At 37.8% G+C, this 14,975-nt stretch overlaps 1 protein-coding gene across 1 annotated transcript in view; it reads left to right on the top strand.

The window, feature by feature from the left end:
- LOC142341678 (protein rogdi homolog) overlaps positions 1–14,975 on the top strand; it is a 415,549-nt gene that overhangs the window by 102,851 nt on the left and 297,723 nt on the right. The gene's annotated exons all lie outside the window — the stretch shown is intronic.

Raw genomic sequence — 14,975 nt, 5'->3', positions numbered from 1 at the left:
TATTGAGACACTAACATGCACGTTTTAAAACGCCGATAGGTAGGTAGGTACAGCATAATCGATTTTCCTCGATTTTTGTCTTTTAAATCTGTGCAGTATGAATGTTGAAACTTGGGGTGTTTCTGTATTTCAATTAAGGGCAGTGACTCTACGGGAGTCACTTGTAAAATTTGACTTAACATTTCGAATTGCTATGCGGTTTTCAATCTTGACTAAAATATCTCAGTGACTTCAAACAAAGTCACGTAAGCTACTCTCACAGGTATTCTGATGCTAGTTTCTGTACTCAAACAAAGTTTGGGCCCTAAAACAGCAAAAAACATGTAACAATCAAAACTAGTAGAAAAACTTGCAAATGAATCCATGATCGAGACTGTCAACTCAGTTTTAGAATTTTTTTCGCTCTCTGTCCTCCCAGATACAGGTTGTTGAGTATTTCATCAGTCAATCAGTACATTTTAATAGTAAATGCTAATATCTGTACTGAATCATTTGCAGTCTAGCGCCCCTACGAATTTTAGTTTGAACTAAGTTACCTCCACTTCCATAAAAGGGTTATTTTGTGGAGTTTTGTGACAAATTCTGTAACCATATTCAACATTTTGTGTTTCGAGCAAAACGAGAGTTTAAGATTGTGGAATACGATGACAACATTTTTCATTATATTCCACAATTAAACATGGGAGCAAGTTTTTGGTAAAACAATTTCATCTATTTGGCCATTATTTTGCTATAGCGGCACTAATGCACTTTGGAAGCTAGTTGAAATTTTTCATACGGCGGAATTTTTCAAAAATCATAATTTACTGATCCCTTTTTACAAGGGGTTTTTCAGGGATTAAGAATTAAGAATAACTTTCCGGAACAGATCTTTTTAGTAATTAAAAATTTGTGATCACTTTTAATGCAGAAGTTTTCAAATTTTAATTATTTTTTTAGGATTTTAGGAGGTGTATCATTAAATTTGTTGGGCCTTCGTTTTACTTGAAGTGAAAAGCTTTGTTAAAATGAAATGGACTAAAACTAACAATGTTTACGGATTACGTTGCCCTAACTGGTACTTGCTATACAAGTTACTTGGCTCTCTTCAATAATGCTCCCAGGAAGTATTTCATCAAGGGGGCGAAGATTTCTCAATGTTGACAACCTATAGAGCTGGTTTAGATTTGCACCCTTTCTTAATGGTGGTCTCATGTGGTCTGTGTCGCAGTCAAATTACAGTTAGATGGCAATTGATTTAGAAATTAAATCTCTCTCTAGCAATTGAATTGACACTTAAGTTATGTTATTTAAGACTCTTGCACTATGTAGTTTGAATACTTCGGCACTGTCAACTCACTTTGTTGTTTTAAAAGCGTCTTTAAGTCGGATTAAAAGCTGTTTAAATGATCATTAATTACTTGTTTATTTGTAATTTCTAAGGAAAGTACCTTTTGGAAATATTACATAGCAAACTGTGCAAGATCGTAGTTTCAAAGAGTGGATTCTGAGGGACAAATTTTGTCAGCAGGTTCCACAGAATGGCTAAATTGGCCATTTTGAGGAATATGGTGAAAAAAATTAAAGCAATTTCCAAACTAACTTTTGTAACCATAGTTCACGTTTTAAGCCAACTATACTTGTTTTAAGAAACATTTTGTGGAAAACAATTGGTTAACTGGACCGAACGGTCCGTCTCAGTTTGACAAGGGAGCTAGTCTATGATGAATTTAACAGCCCAAGTTTCACGGGCTGATAACCTGTATTCGTCTTAAACAAATTTTAGAGCGAAACTTGTATTATTATCATGGTGTGAGGTATAAAGACTTTGATATCAAATATGGAATGTGTAGATCAATAGGAATACGGTCTCGCAAGATTCGAAACGTTTATGAAAGAAGCAAAAAAGGTAGCTACAAAACTAACTAGTAGGCATCTGCTTCAGGTGAGCAAGAAATTGTGTGGCGCTGCGTATTTGAAAGCTTCAACAGATTCTGAGTTCTTTTTACCATGATACGGATTATGTCAACACCGATACTTCAAAGTTTAAAAGCTAAACGCAAAACCAGAACTGTGTTTGAATGTTCTACGAGTTTCTGTGGTTTCCAGTGTTGACAGTCCAATCTCATGAGCTACTTGTTTGGCATGATTTTAAACTACGATTTTAATTTCATTCTCACACACAAATTTTGAAAAATATTCAGAAGCTTCAACATAATTTGTATCCAGTTTGTACCACTAGCGTTTGAATCTTTCGGGGCTTCTCAGATTTGGTTCGAAAAACTTTGAAACGTATAGCCTTGCTTGCCGATAACCGAAACTTTCAGCCAGCTGGTTTATCAATTGCCTACAATCGGTTATCTCAAGGAGTTTCAGTGACTTTAATTAATGAGAGGTTCAGCCACAATGCTGATCGCCAGAGATTCCCTGTTATGAGACTAAATCCTGTGACAACACCATCAGCCCCATAATGGTTAATTTACAGTCTTGGCTCACCCAATTTTGGTTGCCCAGTTATTGCTGTGCACGAATTTCTTTGTCAACCAATGAGTGGTGACAATGCTCATTTCTTCCGTTCAACCCGATTGTGTAGGTTGATGATGACGAAATTTTGAAGACCCGATTGTGAGGGTTTCTGGGAACAAATAAAAGGCAAATACTCAATTGCGTGGGCACCATGGTGATTTGTGGGCACAAGGTTGATCAAAGAAAACTTTCTGATAATCGGCTGAATTTAGAAATGATTTCAAGCATGATTTCCCAAACCAAGCATACCTTGAATTTAAGTTAAAAATAAAAGAAAGCAAAAAATATTAAGTTTTCAAGCAAGAACAGGAATTAACGCTATTAATCATAATAAACTATAAAATTCCTAAAATATTTAAATTGTAAAATATTTTGTTCTGTTTTAGAGCCAAACTAAACCAAGCTCGCAAAAAGCAATTCTCTACAGCTGTTCTTTAGTTTCAAAGAAGTTAATTCACTATTGAAAACTGGGTTTTGTTATACAAATCCATACAAATCCTGAGAATGTAATTGGGTGGTTAGGAACTATGGTTAGGTAGGTAACATAGACGAATTGATATCTTTTGCTGAGACCAATAAGAATAGTATTACAAAAATACTTTTGAATGGCGGAATTGACCCTAGAAAACCTTCCTTTTCCTAATTATTACCTCGACAATAAAGGTTCGAATCTTACAAAAAACTATTCAATTTTCACTCCTGTCCACGCTTTGCATAGCTGATTTAATGGTTTTAAGAAATACCAAAAAAATTATCTAATCTTATAGCAAAATTACTCATTCATCAAATTGCGTATGTCCCACTGAAAGCGTATACGCGGTTGCAAGTACTTTCCAACTGTTAAAATGGGAACAAGCCAGTCAATTTAATGGAAATGGTTTCAGGCACACTTCCAATGCCAACGACCTTTCTAACGCTAACCTTTCTCTAAGAACAAACTATCTGAGACAAAACAAAATTGGCAAAAAAATCTAATCTTCAAGTTGATTACTTATTTTTGTAATCCTGGAAGTTTAAGATGCATGAGCAATACGCAAAAAAATTTCCTATTAATAATAAAAACTGAGGCTAAATATAATTTCACTTAACTCAGTTTCCTCGTTATTTTTCCCCTCGAAAGTTTTAACAAACACGCTCACTCTTTATCTTCTCTATTTTCTGCTTGAAATAATGTTTATCGAAAGCCAAATATTTTGTCAGAGCCTAAAGTCTATTGTTTGGTTTGAAAACTTTTCGTTCTTTACCGGCGATCAGTTCCAAAAAAACTCTTTCTTTCAGATTCTAAACACTTTCTTACAGACTCGATTCAGTCAAACAATATACTCAGTTATACAAACGATATAAAGCAACGTGTTAAGATTGCTAACGACCATAGCAACAAGTGGTTTTTAGACGGCAGTTTTTGATGATCATTTGGCCGGTATTTTGTCTGATGAAGATTCATTTCAATGCCAGTCACCATTTTGTACCGATGAATACAAAAATTTGAAAATTATATAGCCGAAACATGTCATATTTAATAGATTTTACGTTTAGGATTACTCAAAATTATAAAACACGAACTTTATCCGAGCTCTGTACGTAAATTGGAGACAATTTTATGCTTCTTTTAAATACTTGAATCTGATTGATTAATATTCTCTAGCTTAATTTTATTTACTCGGTAACATCTTCCAGCCCAGAAGAAGATGTTTGGAGAATGGGTAACAGATATACAAGCGGGCGAATGAGCGACCGGTGGACATGCGCAAAACGGGGGAGCAAGCGACCCTGTGGGAACCGTAACTTAGTTCAGTGATCCGAGCAGTAGGGTAGTAAACCCTTGGGTTGGTCTCTTCAACTACCAAAATCAAGTCACCAGTCTTTAGGTTTCGCTGGGCAGGCGTTCGCCATTTAGAACGTCGGTTCAGTGTCGGGACGTACTTTTTGATCCGACGAGACCAAATAGCGTTCGCGTAAGACTGTGCGCGGGTGCAACGCTTACGGTGATCGAACTCGTCAATGCCATTAACTTACAAAATTGCGTTTGCTTGATTACCAAGTAGAAAGTGGTTAGCTGTTATTGCGCCTAAGTCGGACGGGTGGGCGCTTAAGGGCGTTAACAGGCTTGCGTTAAGTGCGCATTCCATGAGACAAAAAGTAGTGTTCAAAATTTTGTCGGTAAGGGGACGAGAACCAAGGATAGTGTAAAGTATTCACTTGAAACTACGTACTAGTCACTGCCAGATGCCACCTTAGTTTTGCGCGCTGGACGGGTTGGACATCCATTTATTCCATTCAAGGGCAATTTCCGCTGCAATATTGATAGTATTCCACTTTTCGATATTCTCGCGTAGTTCTTTTTCCGCGCCTACGAAGTTGATACCCTTGTCTTACCAAATAATTGAAGGTGTACTCCGACGGGAGACAAACTGATCCACTCCCATTACGCAAGAAATGGTGTCCAGGGACGGAACAATTACGACACGAGTGGCACGAGTAGTTAAACATGTGAAGAGAAAACCCATTTCTTTTCGGTAGTCTTACGCATAGTAACATAAAACAGGCCAAAGTAGTCAACACCGGTGTTTGTGAAGGTAGGAGACTGGTATGCGATTCTTTCCTCTGGGAGTTCAGCTATGATTGGTTGAATGGTGGCAGCGCAGAACAATCTGCACAAGACGCAGTTAGATTTATTCGAACGCAGCAGGGACCGTAACTTCAAGATGGTACAAAACTTGTACTTTAGCCCGCAGATAGTCAAAGCCTTGATGGTGGTTTTTTACATGGGTATGCCACAGAAACATTTTTGCAAATATATGGCGTGCGTCACGAACGACAGGATGTTTTACATCATAATCAACTTCAACCAACCGTTTGGTGCGGCCAGCCGAACGTAGTAGACCATTTGGTTTAACGAAGGGGGAAACGGGGCAATACGCTACTCCGTTTAACGGATTTGTTTCCCAGGAGATCTTTTCTTTCGAAACTAAAAGACTCTCCTTGAACAAGGAACTGAAGATGACGCTCGGCTTCGTCAAGCTCAGTGGGATCTATTATACTACTATCTAAATTACGGGGGCATTAATGCGAGGGTAACAGCTGGAGTATGTATGCTGTTTTTCGTAGCAATTTTTGATAAGAACTGAACTTGTTGAAGTGGCAGTTCTTTATTTGACCTAGTTGCGGATGCAGCCAAGGACGTGTCAGTACTATAACTTTCTTTAGTTGCTATACCGAGTTTGATGTTTTTAACTACTTCAGTGCTTGGTTCAAACGGGGATTGCCTGGCTGTTAGGAAATCTGGGCCCCTCACAAATTTACTTTATTCCTTGTGGACATACCACGAGTACCAGCATCTGCCGGGTTGTTACTTGAGGCAATATGGTTCCGTTCGTTTACGCTAGTGTGTTCTAAGATCTCACAAACACTGTTTGCAATAAATATTGAGAGCTTGGTTGAAGAGTTAAGTCATTGCAATTCATTAGTGCTGTCGGTCCACATGAAAACCCTGTTGAATTTCACTGTACGGGCCAGTAGCGCTGCCTGTAATTCCAGCTTTGGATATGTCATCAACTTCATAGGTCCAACAAGAGGTTTACCCAGGACAAACGCGAGCTCAGTTTGGTGCCAACTCGAAGTAGTTACTCGAGCTCAGAGAAATGCAACGCCACTGAAAACTTCTTGCGAACTATCCCCAAACATGTGTAGTTCCAGGTGTTCAAAACTTCCGAAAAATAGCTCCTCGGTATAGTGACTTTCGCCAGATTGGATAGTTCTGCTCTCCAATCGAGGAACCTTTATATAGTGTCTTTCGGTAGCACTTCATCCCAATGCTGCCCGCGGACACGCCAGGTGTCCTTTTGTAACAATCGAGCACCAACGGTAAATGGCGCCACTTGACCAATGGGATCAAATACCGTAGGCACTAGGCTCAGTGACAAGCGTTGTCTGAAAGACTTAGTTACTGTACTGAAGGTACCGCGACTCACAACTAGGGATAGTTGAGGAAACCAACCCTAGGAGTTACTACGCTACCGCTCTGTTTGTGGAGCTCCGTTACGGCTCCGATAGCTTCACGCGCTTCGCCGTTTTGCGTGCGTCGACCGGATCACTCGTCCACCCACTTGTAATACTTGTACCAGTTTTCCCGACATCTGTTACTGAGCCGAAGGATGTTACGAAGTAAATAAGTAAGCAAGATAATATTAACCAATCGGATTTGAGAAATTAAATGCTTACAGAAATCGTTCTAAATGAATAAAATACGTTCTAATATACGCAGAAAGCTCCGAAAAAGTTCGTTTAACCTAATTTTAAGTGGATATAAACACGATATGTACCAATAAAGGTAGTTTCAAACTTAACATTTTTAGTTTATCTCGACAATTGTTGAATGAATACGAACAGATTTGACGTCAATGATATCAAACAAAAAAACTAACAAAAGAGCATGAAAAACCTTGCCGTCTAAATCTCACTTGTCATTCTGAACCTTTATAATGCTTACACGTTGTTGGATTGTAGGATTGTACGTTTTACAGTTAATCGTTGCCTACATTGGGATTATCTTTGAATTGGACCTTCCGAACTACAGTTTCCGAGATTTACTGAGTTTATAGACTGGCAATTGTTTAATGTTCATTTTCATGACTTAGTACCCGACTGGATGGATTGAGTTGTGAAAACCTACAATCTCACCACTTTATCTTTAATCCTTTTTGAAAAACATCGTTAGAATAATTATTTAGAATTGAGAACCTCGTATAGTTCGGAATTATAGGGTCACAATTTTTTTTAAATCTTTTAAAGTTTTTATGCTGATCTAATTAAAAAGTTTCATTTACACTAAACAATGCTATATTCCTCTGACATGATTTAGCATAATATAAATACATTGGGAGACATTTTCTGGGTACTGAACGAAGTGTTTGACTTCCCTTTATCCTAATTAAGACTTGTAGTTTTCCGATGCACTGCGACTTCCTTTAAAATCTCCTTTCCGCAAAGTTTATTTACCATGATTTGTGGACAGGATAGACCTCTATAGCAAGTATTCAAAATCCATGCCTATCAATGAAGTTGAAAAACAGGTTTCTGTGCTCTTAGTCCGTCCTCTTCTCCAAATATTGATGTTATTCCATCTTCGGTCAGGTTTGATGGAAATTGTTCTCTTTTTTGCTTGAATCAGAACATTGATGCTTTTATTGACAATAATATACATTATAAACCCTGAAAATTGCCATTTTACATGATACTGCGATTTTACTGATAATGAGGAAGTCAAATATCAAAATTAATTCAATGCATCTCACTTTTTACTGAACTATTTACCGGATATTCATCAAATACAACTTCAGTGAGTGAATTCTGCTACATGATATGGGACTACTCGAAATCATTTTCTTCAACTTAACAGTATATTGTAAATGAGGGACAAATGTACGTATAGGACAAATGTACATATCTCTGGTCAGTTTGTACCGGGCCTTATCAGTACCCCTACAATAATTTTTTAACACCTCCACTGCTTATCATTAGTATGGATTGAGAGAGGAAATGCTGAGAGAAAAGGATCGAAAAGTTAGTTTTCGACATTAATTGGCACATTTTTTGACAGAATATCAGCTGTTTCTCATGTTTATCATTGAAATTTTTTGGCAAACACGGCGTCTTCAACCAGGCATGTAGAACACAATTCAGAAAATTGAAAGCAATTTCAAACCGTGAAAGGTTTTGCAGAAAGAATTCTGTTCTTCCAAGAAGCTTGAAAGGCAAATGGAAGCGCTATGCATCTTCTTGAAGCAATTCCTACAAGAATATTCGCAAAATTTTGATATCTTTGACCAATTTGGTTAAGTTTCTTTTTTAGTCAGAAACTTACTAATTGTAATTGAAAAGTAGGTCTAGTAGTTTTTCTAGTTTAATAATTTTTCTTGACAGTCTTTTAAGACAATTAGTTACCTTTCATTAAAGTGTTTGTTTTGCGCCAAAGACTTACAAACCCATTAATTATATTTGAAAATATAAAATTACATAGTGGGGTCGATTAATATTATATTTGAAATATATCATAAATTCTCCATGAAAAAAATTCAAGAAACTTCAATCATTCTTCATTCCAGTTTATGTTCTACTGAAAAATCACCCGAAAGAAACACTCTTCCATAAACAATTGACATTGGTGTCGTCTCTGTCATTTTTTTTTGTTTTTTAACCTCAGATCTTGACAATCTTTTTGTGAGTTAAAGACTGGTGTCACGCAGTAGATTTTTTTAACTTGATATTGGTCGTTGTCTGTGTGACCTTCTTGAAGTACTACTCTGCTACTCTGAGCCAAAAACAGTTAACGTCGAACTTATCATCAAACCAGAAAAAGCTTCATCTTTCAATACAAAGCGGAAACATTACAACCTGATAACAGATAATATTTATAATGAAGAAAAACATGAAAGTGAAACAGGCGTAAACGCAATGATCTATTTTTTATTCATTTTTTTTAGTCTCCTGTGTTAACAAAAATTTTCTGTTTTTTATAAAAATTTTATTCAGCGAAGGAACCACGAACTCATTGCATAAGTAATCTTGATTTTTAGAAATTGCTTATAATCAAAATAAGCATTTTGCATGTGTGACCTTTATGTCAAATAAAATTGTTAGTTTAGTATTTTGAACTATGATTTCGCTTACCGAAATACAAAATTTAGTCAAAGCACGGATTTGCAGTGTGAATCGAATAACTATTATTTAAATCAGTTTTTGAAGAAAGTTTGCAAACAAATTGAATTTAGCAGCAAAATTTAGATTATGATTATGAGTTTTGAAATAAGTAAGACCAACTGTGAAATAATATTTATAGACTTAGGGGAACCAATAATTAAGTGAATTTTCAAAAGTCATAGTTGTATCAGTGGAATTGTCTTAGAAGATCAGATCTTTTAGAGGAGTACAAAAAATTAATATAAATGCAAGTAATTATATACCACAATCTTTGTTGAGCTGCAAGTGCTACTAGTCAGAATTTTGTTGGAAATCTTTTGAAAGCAATTTACACCATTGCAAAAAATAGTAATTGAAAAGTAAATAACAACATTTGATCGTTTTTGTTTTTCCTTGAATCTGACAAACATGTATGGTGTTATTTCAAAAGCTCGTCATAGAGTGATGAAATCCTTTTTTTGAGGAGGAGAGATTTCATTTTTAGTTTGAGTTTGAATATATAAACAGTGAATAATCATTATCTTTTGAATTCGGAATTTGTTATTGCAAATTTTATTAAATTTAATTTGAGAGCAAACATTTTGTCGTGGTCTCGAGCACGAGTAACAAGAATTTTATTATTTTCATAATTGAATTCAAAATAGCCTAAATGTACAAAATTCACAGGTATTTATAATCCGTATCAGTATGAAAATTTACAGATCCGTCTAGATATAGATAAACTGATATGTGTTAATTTACAACTTAGTTGTGAACAAGTTTTTCCCCTCGCCGTATATGGCAAGTACTAGTGCAGTTTTTTGCACTTAACACATTGTTCTCCCTACCTGAGAACATGTCATTGCTATCTACTGAGAGGGTCGGAGAGTTGGTTACTGATCGAGTTTGGTGGTGGGAAGGTGGAATCTATCTCACAAATTTATGGTTTATGTACATTGATAAACTTGTGGTATGAACAAATTTGAATCGACGATTCGGTTCAAATTAGAAGCCATTATTCAATTTCACTTCATCAAACATCAGGTAAGAAAGTTTTCTTTATGTATCGAAGTTTTAACTTAAGTTGCTAAGTTCGCTACTTCTCGATATATCACATCCTCCCCCCTTTTTTAAACAAGTTTGTAGGAATAGCTTCTCCAAATCTTTCTGGCTGTTTTTCTTTTGTGCTTGAAGTTTTCGTGGCCACTGAAGGTTGTTCCCCTTCAACTACTGAGGTTTCTTCAGTAGAGTTGGGTGATGCCACGTCTATGTCGTCCCTACTGCTCTCAGACTGTGAGTCAGTAGATTCAGTCCTGATGTCGTCAGGTTCCAACCGTGCAATTTGGTTGTCACTAACAAGAACTGTCTTGTTTGAATTCTCCGGCTGGATGAACGAAATGTTCATTCTTTTACGGATAATGAAAGGAGCTGGAACCGTTGGTGAACTGTTCGTTGGTTTGAAGAGGACTCGTTCACACAGATCAAAATCAGTGACTGCTGGAAGTCTTATTTTGCGTCCCAGTAGCAGTTCTGGAGGAGTTTTGCCCAGCGTCTTGGAAGTGTTCCGATGTGTCATTAAAGCCCGCTGTAGGAAAGCGCCAAATGACACATTCAGATTTGGACTCCAGGCTTGAATAGCCCGTTTCACTGTTTGGACCAATCGTTCAGCAATCCCATTCGCTCTTGGATGGTAGATGGGAGATTCCATCTTTTTAATCCCAAGTGATTCACACCATTGCTTTAGGTCACTGCTCACAAACTCAGGACCATTGTCTGATACTAATGTTCTTGGTATCCCAAATCTTGCAAAGATTTTACTCAAGTACACCTTCACTGTTTGTGAGGTTCTATTTCCCGCAGGGAAGGCTTCTATCAAACTTGATCCCCCTTCTACTATCAGTAAGATTTTACCTTGATCCTTAACGTAGCCCCAGTCAATGTGGAGTCTTTCCCAAACTTCAGCTTCCGGCCAAGTAGATACTGTTTTCCCCAGGCTAGGACTGTTTTCTTGGCATTCCTTACATTTACTAACATATCGAACAACATCTTGACTGATGCCGGGCGGGCCACCAAGCCATCATTCGAACTGCTGTTTCAGTTTCATTTTTGACTGGGTGAGTCTCATGAGCTATGGCCATCACCATGGGTCTTAGTTTGGGTGGAATGAAAGGCACAACTCCTCGAAAGATGATTCCATTGTGAATTATCAAGGCGTCTTTCTGTTGTTCAAATCCTTTCTCTGCTTCTGAGCACTTTTTCCAGATGCCGCTTTTTATTCGTTTGATGACATCTTGAAAGAGTCGATTCGATCTCAGCTCAGTTTTGATGTCTGACTGTGTCACCAGGTCGGATTGGACGAAGTATATATTTTGAAGAGCAAAGCAGACTCAATCGTTGTCATCGTCATCATCAAAGTCTAGTCTGCTCAGAGCATCAGCGTGGGGGATCTGTTCTCCGGGTTTATACTTCAATTCGAAGTCAAATCCCATCAGCGCTATCGCCCATCTTGTAATTCTTGCTGATGCTGTTTTCGGAATTTCTTCGTCTGGGGCGAAGAGATATTTGAGAGGTTTGTGGTCAGTCTGTAGAGTGAACTTTCTTCCGAGTAGGAATTGTTTCAATCTTGTGACCACAAAGACGATTGCAAGTGCCTTTCGCTCAATATTGCAGTAATTTTGTTCGGCTTGTGACAACTTCCTTGATATGTAGATCACAGGATGTCCTTCTTGTGAGAGTACCCCGCCTATAGCTTTCTCTGATGCGTCTGTTGTCACGGTTGCTTCCTTCGTCAAGCTGTAGGGCTGTACAAGAGGGTTAGCACATAACTCGTTTTTGATGTTTTCAAAAGCATTTTGCTCTTCCTTGTCCCATCTGAGTTCTTCTTTTCGATTTTCGTTTAGGGGTAGCATTTTGGTTGCAAAATCCGGTATCATTCGACCATAAAAATATGCTAAACCGACAAAGGACTTGAGTTGTTTCATATTTGATGGCGGCTTTGCATTTTTGATTTTCTCAACATGTTTAGGATCAGGTTCTATTCTTTCTTTGGAAACAGAGTAACCAAGAAAACTTACACTTGAAACTAGTTTTGAGTTGGATTTCTTCTCATTGATGGAGAAATTGTTTTCACGTAGCCGACTCTTGAATGCAAGCATTCGTTTCTCGTATTGATCTTTTGTTGTTCCATATACCAGAACGTCGTCTTGGAATATGACAACACCCTTGATTACTTTGAGAGTTGACTCAATGCAATTCTGGAAGATTGATGAAGAGTTCCTTAGGCCCTGAGGAAGCCTGCACATCTTGAACAATCCTTGCGATATGTTGATTGTGCATATTTCTTTTGCATCCTTGTCCAGCTCAATTTGATAATATGCATCTGATAAGTCAATCTTTCCAAAGTAAGAGGCCCCATGGAGATTATGAAAAATGGTCTCTATGTCTGGGATTGGATAGTCCTCGTCCATAACTTTGCCATTGATGTGAACTTTGAGGTCCACGCATAGTCTCAGAGCTCCATTTTTCTTCCGCTGCCACACTACTGATGATGCATTTGTGACCCCACCAGGTTGTACTGGCTCCAGGATGCCCTGTCGTACCATTGTCTCAAGCTTCTCTTTGACCCTGTCTTAGAGAGGTAGAGGTATCTTTCTGGCTTTGCAGAACATTGGCTGTGATCCCGGTATGAGTTTCACATGCGCTTTGTATCCTTTGACTGCAGGTAAACTTTCATCACTCACTGCATTGATGCCTTCTTGGGGTAGTATGTCTCTCCCAAGTAGCCCAAATTTTTTGTCGGATTGCACAACTGCTAGTTGTGGTTGCCTATACTTGCTTCCGTTCCACTCAACATCACATGTTAGTGATCCCAGAAGCGTCAGTTGATATCCATCATAGGCCTCAAGACGTCTGAGTTTCCCGTTTAACTGAGGTTTACCAAGCTGAGTCCAGATTAAGGATGATATCACGGTTCTATCAGCACCAGTATCAACTTGCATTTTTGTTTTATGGTCTTTTACTGTAATGTACTCCCATGTAACCGACATTTTAAACACGTTTTCCCGTGTATAGTACATTCCCATCTCCATTTCGGATGATGTTTGACCAGGCAACTTACCCTCTTCCTCGCAGAAGTTGTTGTGCTGGTCAGACTTACCTGACTTAGGCTGGGTTTTTTTCTTCTGCACATTTTTGAAAAGTGCCCCACCTTTTCACAGGTGTTACATTTCTTGTTCAGGGCCGAACACGGCTTGCTGCTGTGTGGCTGACCTCCACATCTATTACACAAGTTACCGTTGCCTTTGTTACCAGTGAACTTTTCACGAGGTTCTCTGAAGGTCTTTTTGAAGTTGTATCCCACTTCTTCTGTTACTACAAATGGTCTATTACCTGTTGAGGAACTCGCAAAAACCATTGCTTGACTTCTGAATTGTGAGCTTTCTGTCATTTTAGACAGAGGCATCGTTGGCTTAGTTTTAATGCCGTCTAATAGTCCTAATTTGGCCTCAGGGTCTCTCAAACCTGAGATAAATTTTATTTTCACCAACTTTTCCTCAGGGTTGGTTACTGTTTTTCGAAGTCACAATAACGTGCTTCTTCTCTGAGGCGCGCTAGAAAATCGTCGTCAGATTCTCCAACGCCTTGGACAACGGACAGAAATTTAGCCCCTTCTGCCGTTACTACTCTCTCCTTAGGTGAAATATAGTTCTGAATAGCTAGTCTGATCTCTTTAAAAGGAGTGTCTAACAAATTTATAGGGCTCATAAGGCTCCTAAGTTTAAGAAGTGCGTCCTGGCCGCATATACTAAGAAAGAGATTTGTTACCTGTAAGTCCACGATCGTACCGTCGTTGTTGACTTTATCTTCTTTCTACTCTGCGCGACTTCTGCGCCACAAAAGACATGATCCACGCAGTACAGGATTCAGCATTTTGCAGATCCAAGGTTTGTCGATCGTTTGGTGGTCTGGACACCATTGTCGTGGTCTCGAGCACGAGTAACAAGAATTTTAATATTTTAATAATTGAATTCAAAATGGCCTAAATGTACAAAATTTCAAAGGTATTTATATTCCGTATCAGTATGAAAATTTACAGATCCGTCTAGATATAGATAAACTGATATGTGTTAATTTACATCTTAGTTGTGAACAAGTTTTTCCCCTTGCCGAATATGGCAAGTACTAGTGCAGTTTTTTGCACTTAACACATTGTTCTCCCTACCTGAGAACATGTCATTGCTATCTACTGGGAGGGTCGGAGAGTTGGTTACTGATCGAGTTTGGTGGTGGGAAGACCGAATCTATCTCAAAAATTTATGGTTTATGTACATTGATAAACTTGTGGTATGAACAAATTTGAATCGACGATTCGGTTCAAATTAGAAGCCATTATTCATTTTCACTTCACCAAACATCAGGTAAGAAAGTTTTCTTTATATATCGAAGTTTTAACTTAAGTTGCGCATCGATATATCACACATTTACTTTTCCAACTAAATCAGGTAACTGGACAACTTTTCTGAACTCGTTGAGTGATGCAACATTTAGATGAATTGATAAAAGTGTCAAAAGTTTGTCAAACAATATTTTGAAATTGACAGAGTTCCCATTTACCTTTTGAAACATTGTGAATCCATCTGACTGTATAGGATTTCATGTCAACAACAGTGTTTCATAGCCTTGGTTGCCCACATCATACAACTTTTTTGATTTCATACAAGGTCATATATGATTTGTATGATTTCCCCGTAATCGTACAAGTTTCATACCAAAAATTAAAATAGTTTTAAACT

This window comes from Convolutriloba macropyga, chromosome 6 (assembly GCF_964194025.1).
Source record: "Convolutriloba macropyga chromosome 6, txConMacr16.3, whole genome shotgun sequence".
NCBI classification, from domain to species: Eukaryota; Metazoa; Xenacoelomorpha; order Acoela; family Convolutidae; genus Convolutriloba; species Convolutriloba macropyga.
Note: the sequence above shows the minus strand (reverse complement) of the source record. Positions and strands in the feature narration are given on the sequence as shown.